This window comes from Capsicum annuum, chromosome 2, assembly GCF_002878395.1.
Source record: "Capsicum annuum cultivar UCD-10X-F1 chromosome 2, UCD10Xv1.1, whole genome shotgun sequence".
NCBI lineage: Eukaryota > Viridiplantae > Streptophyta > Magnoliopsida > Solanales > Solanaceae > Capsicum > Capsicum annuum.
Window position 1 is genome coordinate 36,705,988 of NC_061112.1, and position 8,865 is coordinate 36,714,852.

The window sequence follows — 8,865 nt, forward strand, 5'->3', positions numbered from 1 at the left end:
CTATTCTCGTATAGAGCGTAATCATGCAGACCATCTCAGGATTGTTCTTCAGACTCTTAGGGATCACCAGTTATTCGCTAAGTTCAGCAAGTGCCAATTTTGGCTAAGATCTGTAGCATTCCTTGGCTATATTATTTTCGGTGATGGCATTAGAGTGGATCCTCAGAAAATTGATGCAGTAAGAAACTGTCCCAGACCTATATCTCCATCAGATATTAGGAGTTTCTTGGGTTTGGCTGGCTATTACAGACGGTTTGTTGAGGGATTTTATTCTATTGCATCTCCCATGTCCAGATTGACTCAGAAGAAGATTAAGTTTCAGTGGTCAGATTCATGCGAGAAGAGCTTTCAAGAGTTGAAGACTCGACTCACCTCAGCTTCAGTTCTAGCTATTCCAAATGGTTCAGTCGGTTTTGTAGTCTATTGTGATGCATCCAGAGTGGGTTTAGGTTGTGTCCTCATGCAGCATGGTAAGGTCATAGCCTACGCCTCCAGACAGTTAAAGCCACATGAGAAGAATTATCCTACTCATGATCTTGAGTTAGTAGCGATAGTTTTTGCCTTGAAGATTTGGAGGCATTATCTCTATAGAGTTCATGTAGATGTCTTCACAGACCATAAAAGCCTCCAGTATGTCTTTTCCCAGAAAGATCTCAATCTTTGCCAGAGAAGGTGGTTAGAGCTCTTGAAGGATTACGACATGAGTATTCTTTATCATCCGAGCAAGGCCAATATTATGGCCGATGCTCTCATTCGAATCTCTAAGGGTAGTATTTCTCACGTTGAGGATAGTAAGTAAAAGATGGCTCAGGAAATCCATCAGCTTGCTAGACTAGGCGTTTGCTTAGTCGATTCTTCAGAGGGTGGTGTATGTGTTCATAGTAGTTTAGAGTCATCTCTAGTTTCCAAGGTGAAAGAGAAACAAGACAGGGATCCTAGCCTTGTCAAGCTCAAAGAGTCAGTTTATAATCAGAAAGTCGAGGTTTTTTCCCAAGGGAAAGATGGTGTTCTTCGTTGTCAGGGTCGTCTATGTGTTCCAGGTATAGATGAATTGGCGCAGCGAATTCTTACAGAAGCGCATGGTGCGTGATACTCTATTTATCCAGGGGCCACTAAGATGTACCGTGACATGCGGGAGATCTATTAGTGAAGTGGGATGAAGAGAGATGTTAGAGAGTTTATGGCTAAGTGCTCTACATGTCAGCAGGTTAAGATAGAGCATCAGAAACCTAGTGGTTCCATGCAAGAGTCCACCATTCCTACTTGGAAGTAGGAAGAAGTTAACATGGACTTTGTGATGGGTTTGCCTAGAACTCGTTATCAGCATGATTCAGTCTGGGTCATTATAGATAGAATGACCAAGTTAGCTCATTTCCTTCCTGTTTGTACTCCTTATTCCACCGAGGATTATGTTAAATTCTATATCAGGGAGTTAGTCAGGTTACACGGTGTTCCACTATCTATCATCTCAAACAGAGGTACCCAGTTCACTTCTCACTTTTGGAAAGCGTTCTAAAAAGGTATCGATACCCAAGTCCATCTCAGCATATCATTTCATCCTTAGATAGATGGTCAAGCAGAGAGGACCATTCATACTCTTGAAGATATGCTAAGGGCATGTGCAATTGACTTCAAGGGAAGTTGGGACGACCACTTGCCTTTGATTGAGTTTGCATACAACAATAGCTATCATTCTAGTATTCAGATGGCTCCATTAGAATCTCTCTATGGTAGGAGATGTAGATCTCTGATTGGTTGGTTCGAAGTTAGTGAGGCCTCAATCATAGGTCCTGACTTAGTATTCGACACTTTAGAGAAAGTTCAATTGATCAGAGAGAGACTTCGAGCTGCTCAGAGCTGACAGAAGTCCTATACAGATGTTCGTAGAAAGGATCTCAAGTTCGAGGTCAATGACTATGTATATCTTAAGATCTCTCCCATGAAGGGAGTGAAGAGGTTTGGCAAGAAAGGGCAACTCAGTCCCCGATATGTCGATCCCTTCAGAATTCTTTATCGCTTTGGCAAGGTAGCTTATGAGCTTGAGTTGCCTTCAGATCTAGCCTCAGTCCATCTAGTCTTCCATGTCTCTTTGCTAAAGAAGTGCATAGGTGACCCAGTAGTTGTTGTCCCTATTCAGAGCATCAACATTCAGAACAGCCTCTCTTATGAAGAGATTCCAGTCGAAATCTTAGATTATCAGACTCATAGATTGAGGAACAAAAAAATCCCTCTAGTCAAGGTTCTTTGGCGAAATCAGTCTCATGAGGGAGCTACTTGGGAAGCAGAAGTAGATATGCGTACCAAGTATCCTCACCTCTTCCCTACCAATTCAGATTAAGCTCAAGGTAACAGTTCTCCTTAATCTTATTCAGTTTCACATTCATGTTTCCAGTATAAACTTGGTACCTATTAATTGTTTCATACTCTGACATGCATTCATGTGTCAATTGTTCGTGCATCAGATATGCACGAGTTCAGTATGTTTAGCATGTCAGTCATGAGATCAAGTTGCAATTCTTCATGTTTAGTTCAGGTTCTATTGTCTTGTATCCCTTCTCAGTAAATTCTCATTCGAGGACGAATGTTCCCAAGGGGGAGATATTGTAATACCCTGCATGTTTCTAAGCTAGGAAGTGAATAAGTATTCCTACGTATGAAATCTCCTATCCTATGATTCATACTTGAGTACATGACTTACAATGAATATCCTAGTGATAGGATAGCTTATGATGCATTAAGCATGCTCATATGAGTCACTTAAGGTAATACAAGCTAAGAGTTTTTGAATCCATCAAGTTTTAGTGTTTAATTTTGCAAGGGTCATATTTGAACAAGTATAACTCGATGTTAATGTGGTATTTTGGCTGATTTATACCTTCCAAATTGTAGAGAATCGAATTAGCTTTCCAACGATACCAATTTTGCCTTAATCCAATACCCGAGCAAAAATTTATGCCCATTTTCATGAGAGACAATAAGGATAGGCAATTGGTTAGGCGTCGCCCAATGAAACATAGGCGATTAGTTAGGCGCCGCCCAACCTAGCTTAGGAAATCACTTGGGCGCCGCCTAAGTCAGTTCCAGGTGCCAAAAACACTCCGTTTTGAGTTATTTTAAGGGTAATTAAGTCTTTTAACACTCCTTACACGTCCGTAAACTTAACCCTACGAAATATATAGCTTCTAAACATATTACAACCCTATTATCATCTCAAAGCTCATCATCCAAGAGCACTAAAAGAGAAAAACAACTAGGGTTGCGTAACTAAGCTTGAAGATCCGATTTTAAGGAAATTCCTCCATCAATCATCAAGAATCTTCCTTCTAAGGTATGCGTGAGTTGATTCATGGACTCCTTTCGTCCATGAAGCTCAAGAACCATCTTCTAAATTTTGTATTATGATGTTTATGTTGTTGGTGGTTGATATTCATGTGGTTGGAGTTTGATGATGCCTAAGAAGAGATCTTTGTATGTTTATTGTGAGGATATGGTGGTATTTAATGTATAAATATGTGAAATTGGTGGTTGAATATTTGTAATATTGATGAATCCACCTATGCCTAAGATGTGCATGTAAGGTGTTCGTGAAAATACCTAAGGGAATAGAAATCATGCTTTTATGACATAATAAGTCCTAAATGTTTATTCCATGTTCTAAGTTTATGTTCAACGTGATCCCCATGCTATTGTCTTGAATTGAAGAAGTTGTATGAGATGCTTATGATATTGTTGCGATATGGAATGACCATGTTATTGAAGCCATGCAAGTATATACATGTTGTGTGCATTCCCGATCATGTGATAGTTTGTTGAGAATCATTCTTATTATGAAAGCCTTACTTATGACATTGTGAATTATGGACTCAAATCTTGTGATCAAGTCAAGTCATGTGTGCCAGTTTCCTCCTATCGAGTCCTGGGGGTACTTGTTCCCGAAAACTATAACTGTGTGCCTAGAGCTATGTCATGTTTCACGATATCCAAACTCAAGCTATGATTCGATAGACTTCAGTCAATCATGTGACTCAGGAAAACCTCATGATCTTAGTCAGTTGTCAAATATCAGTAACATTCCGCCAGTCAATGGAATTCAGTAAGATTAAATCATGCACAGTCAGTTATTCATGTCCAGTCCCTCCAGATGGGAGTAGAGATTAGCACCGAGTGAACCCAAGGATGGGAACTCACCCGCCAGTTCAGGGTGTGATTCTTAGTAGTCATTCTTGTGTTCCAGAACTACGTAGCCAGCATAGGTTGAGACATCTTAACCCGTCAGATTAGGGTTGATGAGGTGGCTTAACCCATCATTTTAAGGTTCCCACCGTTCTCATTAAGTACCCGCCAGATAAGGGTCACTCACAGGCTGTCCTTACTCGTGGCAGGGTATTGATACCCCTTTAGTTGGGGCAGAGATTGGACCCCATCTTAGCCATAATGGCATACATGGGGCATGTCGGTTAAACATTACTTCCCACAGTTTTAGTATCAGTTTCAGTAAAAGAACTCAGGACGTTCTTCAGATTTCAGTATATACAGGACTGTCAGATACAGTCGTCCATGTTATCAGTTTTAGTATCAGTGATAACAGTTATCAGTAAACCATGTATTAGCTTACAGGTCATGCTATCACGTATTTATGGTCCCAGTTTCTATATATGTGTGTTTGCACTCCCACGTTCATATTAGTCAGTTAGTGTTGTTCATGCATGAAACCCTTTATGTTCAACCTACCTTCCTCGTATACTCAGTACTCCAGTTGTACTGACGCATTTGCGCTATGGTGCTTATTTTTCATGTTACACCATAGGTTCCGAGACACGAGCTCCAGCCCAGCAGTAGCGGTAGCATTTCAGTCGCAGAGACACAGTGAGTCCTCATTGATTCGAGGACAATATGATTTGATACATTTATTTATTTCTTCAGTTCATTTTTACGAAGTTAGTTGGATACATGTTCCTTCAACTTCTTATTCAGATAGTTTAGAGGCTTTTAGATTTACGTTCAGACTTAGCTTTCAGATTGAGTTGTTTTGGGTATTTTCACCCATATGATTTATTCAGTTGAACCTTATGGCCTTATAGTTCTATGTATTCCGCATTATTATATCATGATTTGTAGTATACATGTACAGATCTTAGTCATGGGTTAGCTTGTGGTCCCTCGAGGTCATGAGGACCATGAAGCATTTCGGTTCAGTGAATCGGGGTGTTACAGCTAAAGTTGAAGATTTTTAGTGGAACTAAGATCGGTTCCCACCATCTCATCTTTGATGAGAAAAACTGAAACCACCAGTTTCATCTCTCTTATTTTCCCTTTTCTTCTTCTTATTATTTTCCTCCTCAATTTTTTGATCGTGTACCATCAATCTAGAGAGATCCATCTCCCTAACCAACATGGCCATCCTGTGACTTCTTGATAATGTCTTTTAGATAGACCAATGTCCTAACAACATTCATGGAGTTAATGAACTGAGTATTTTGACCTTATCTTGATTCCTTCGTGATTGTATTCATCAATGATATCTTGGTTTATTCCAAGAATGAGGTAGACCATGTGAGACACTTGAGGACTGTACTTCAGAGGTTGCAAGATGAGAAGTTGTATATTAAGTTCTTTAAGTACAAGTTTTGGTAGGATTCAATTTTTTTCTTGGGTTACATAGTAACCAAGGATGGCATTATGGTCGATTTGACCAAGATAGTTGTAGTTCGTGATTGGGCTAGGCCTATTTGTCCTACCGCAACTTGGAATTTTACTGGGTTAATAAGATATTATCGGTGCTTTGTGCAGGGTTTTTCTTCTATTGTAAATCCTTTGACCAGGTTTACTCAAGAGAATATTATATTCAGTGGTCGGATGCTTATGAGGAGATGTTTTAAAAGCTTTAGGAGTTTTGACTTTGACTCTTATCTTCACCTAGCCTGAGGAGACATGGGTTTTATCATATTTTGTGATGCTTTCAGAGTTGGCTTGGGCAGTTATTAATATAGATGGGTGAGGTGATTTCTTATGACTTTCGATAGTTGAAGCCTCACGAGAAGAGTTACCCCACCCATGATTTGGAGTTGGCCACAGTAGTATTTGTGTAGAAGTTATGGTAATATTACTTATATGAATTTCATTGTGATATTTTCTCTGATCATCATAGCCTTCAGTACTTCTTCACTTAGTGAGATCTTAATATGAGAACATCAATGGCTTGAGTTACCAAAGAATTGTGATCTTACTATTCTTTATCATCCGGGCAAGACCAATGTAGTAGGGGATACCTTGAACCAAAAGGTGACGAGTACGGGAGATCTAGCCAATCTTTTGACCTGAGAGCGACCTTTGGATTTAGAAGTTTAGTATTTAGCTAACTAGTTGGTTAGGCTTAATATTTTTTACCCGAGCATATTTTGACCCTTTTTCAGGCTAGGTCTTCCTTGATGGAGCAATTCAAGCTCATTAGTTTAATGAAGATAGATTAAGGGTGATTCGTGATAGAGTGTTGATGACAATGCAAAGGCACATCTATTGATTATGAAAGTGCTTTGAGGATTAGTGGCCGACTTTGTATGCCGAGAGTTGGTAGATGGGTTAGATTGATCTTGGAGGCTCATCGTTCTAGAGGCCCCACTCACCCAGGAGCGGCTAATATGTATCATGACCTAAAACAACATTATCGGTAGGGTGGTATGAAGAAGGATATTATGGAGTTTATAGGTAAGTGTTTGAACCACCAGCGGGTGAAGTATTAGCATCAACAACCGAGTGGTATGATACAAAGAATGCCTATTCTCGAGTGGAAGTGGGAATGAATCACCAGGGATTTTATTGTTGGCCTACCTCAGATCTTAAGAAAGTTTAACTATTAAGTGATTGTGGATAGATTGACCAAATCAACATATTTTGTACCTATGAGGGCGAATTATAATGCAAAAAAGTTATCCAAGATCAATATAAGAGAGATATTCGATCATATCTATAGAGGAACTCAGTTTACCTCAAGTTTTTAGAGTACTATATAGAGTGAGTTGGGTACTCGCTTGTTGAGTATAAATTTTCATCTTTAGGTGGATGTCAGTTTAAGAGGACTATTCAGGTGCTAAAGGCATGCTTCGAGCATGTGTTATGTATTTTGGTGGTCGTTGGGACCAATTTTTGCCATTAAAGGAGTTTTACCTACAATAATAGTTACCATTCCAGCGTTCAGATGGCGCCTTTTGATGATTTGTATGAACGGAGGTGTAGATCTCCTATGGGATTGTTCGACTCTTTTGAGATGAGGCCTTGGGACACAGATTCATTGAGAGACTCAATGGATAGAGTGAGACTTATTCAATGGACGCTAGTGTCTGCTCAGAGTAGGTAGAAGAGTTATACCAACCGTTGAGTCCGCAATGTTGCCTTCGTAATTAGAGATCGAGTTCTATTGAAGGTTTTACCCATGTAGGGTGTAATGAGGTTTAGGAGGAATTGAAAGCTTAGTCCGAGGTTCATTGGCCCTTTTAAGATCCCTAAGAAGTATAGAGATGTGGCATATTGGCTAGCTTTGCCTCCACATCTATCAGCTATTCATAGATCCAGAATATGAGTGATTTGGACAATTCCATTAGATCCAGCATATCAATTTTGAGTTAGTAGCATAGTTAATTTGGGTTCCAAACTTTTATTATGCATTTTGATCCTTTCGATGAAAACTAGTTAAAATAAGCTTAAAGAGGTCCTGGGTGCTAAATTATTATAAACAATTCTTTTCAAAAATCTGACAATGTCATTGAATCGAGAACAAAGAGAATAGCTTAGCAACATATCTAGTTTACTTCAGTGGTATCCCAAACGAATCTCGAGGGTCTAATCGGGTCTAGTTTTCCTAAGTTCCAATTGCTAGTTTGCAGTTTCTGGTGTAGCAAAAGTTCCTTCTTTGCGTTCGCAAGCCAAGACACGTATTCATAGAGAAGGATTTTATTGTTCATCGCGATCACAGTGTAGGCTTGCAATCACGAAGGGTAAGAAATCTGGGTCATCATGAATACGAGGAGGGTGACCACATTCACGAAGAGTTAGCGGTTCTGTCCGTGTTGTTTACTCATTGCGATCACGATGGGCCGCCTGCATTTGCGATGCTTCGATCCAGGTTGAGTCGCAATCACAATAAAAGTGACCGCGATCACGAAGAACAAATGGGACATGGGTAGATTTTAAACCCTTTTCTCAAATTTCTCATTTTTTGGACTTCGATAGCTCTGTGGAGGCGATTTTAAGGAGATTTTCATTAAAATTTGTGTGGTAAATTCTAAACCTTTATTTTATCAATTCCCACCGAATTTTCTATAGATCTACCTTCAAAATTATGATTTCAAACTTGAATTTGGTGATTTTTCTTGGTAAACTTTAAAATTGATTTTGCATCGAACTAAGGTCGATTTGACCTCATTTTTACATGGGTTTTCAGACTTAGACTCCTCTTGATATGTGGAGCATGTTTCTAAAATAAAATTGTACATTCTCCCCTTTTAATTTTGAATCTATTTTTTGAACTAATTTTGGATCGATTTAAATATAGCCAATATGGGTATCATTAGTTCCCTTTTGACATGTAGATTATTTTTTAATAGATTTGATTCATTTTGAGATTGCTCATAGAGGAAAGGCTCCGCGATAAAGGGCCTAGGCTTGGATTTCGGCTCTTTGAGGTAGGTTACGACTTAAATTTTTTCAGACTGGGTGGAGTAGTTAATCATTCTTGAAAAATATGCTTTCGGTTAGGGAATTAGTCAGGGAAATTGTATTTCGAAGTTATTGTGTTGCTCGTGTGGGGGCTTATATGTATATTGTTGTTGACTTGAGAGATTAAATTTAGTGTAATGCCTGGGGGGGGGG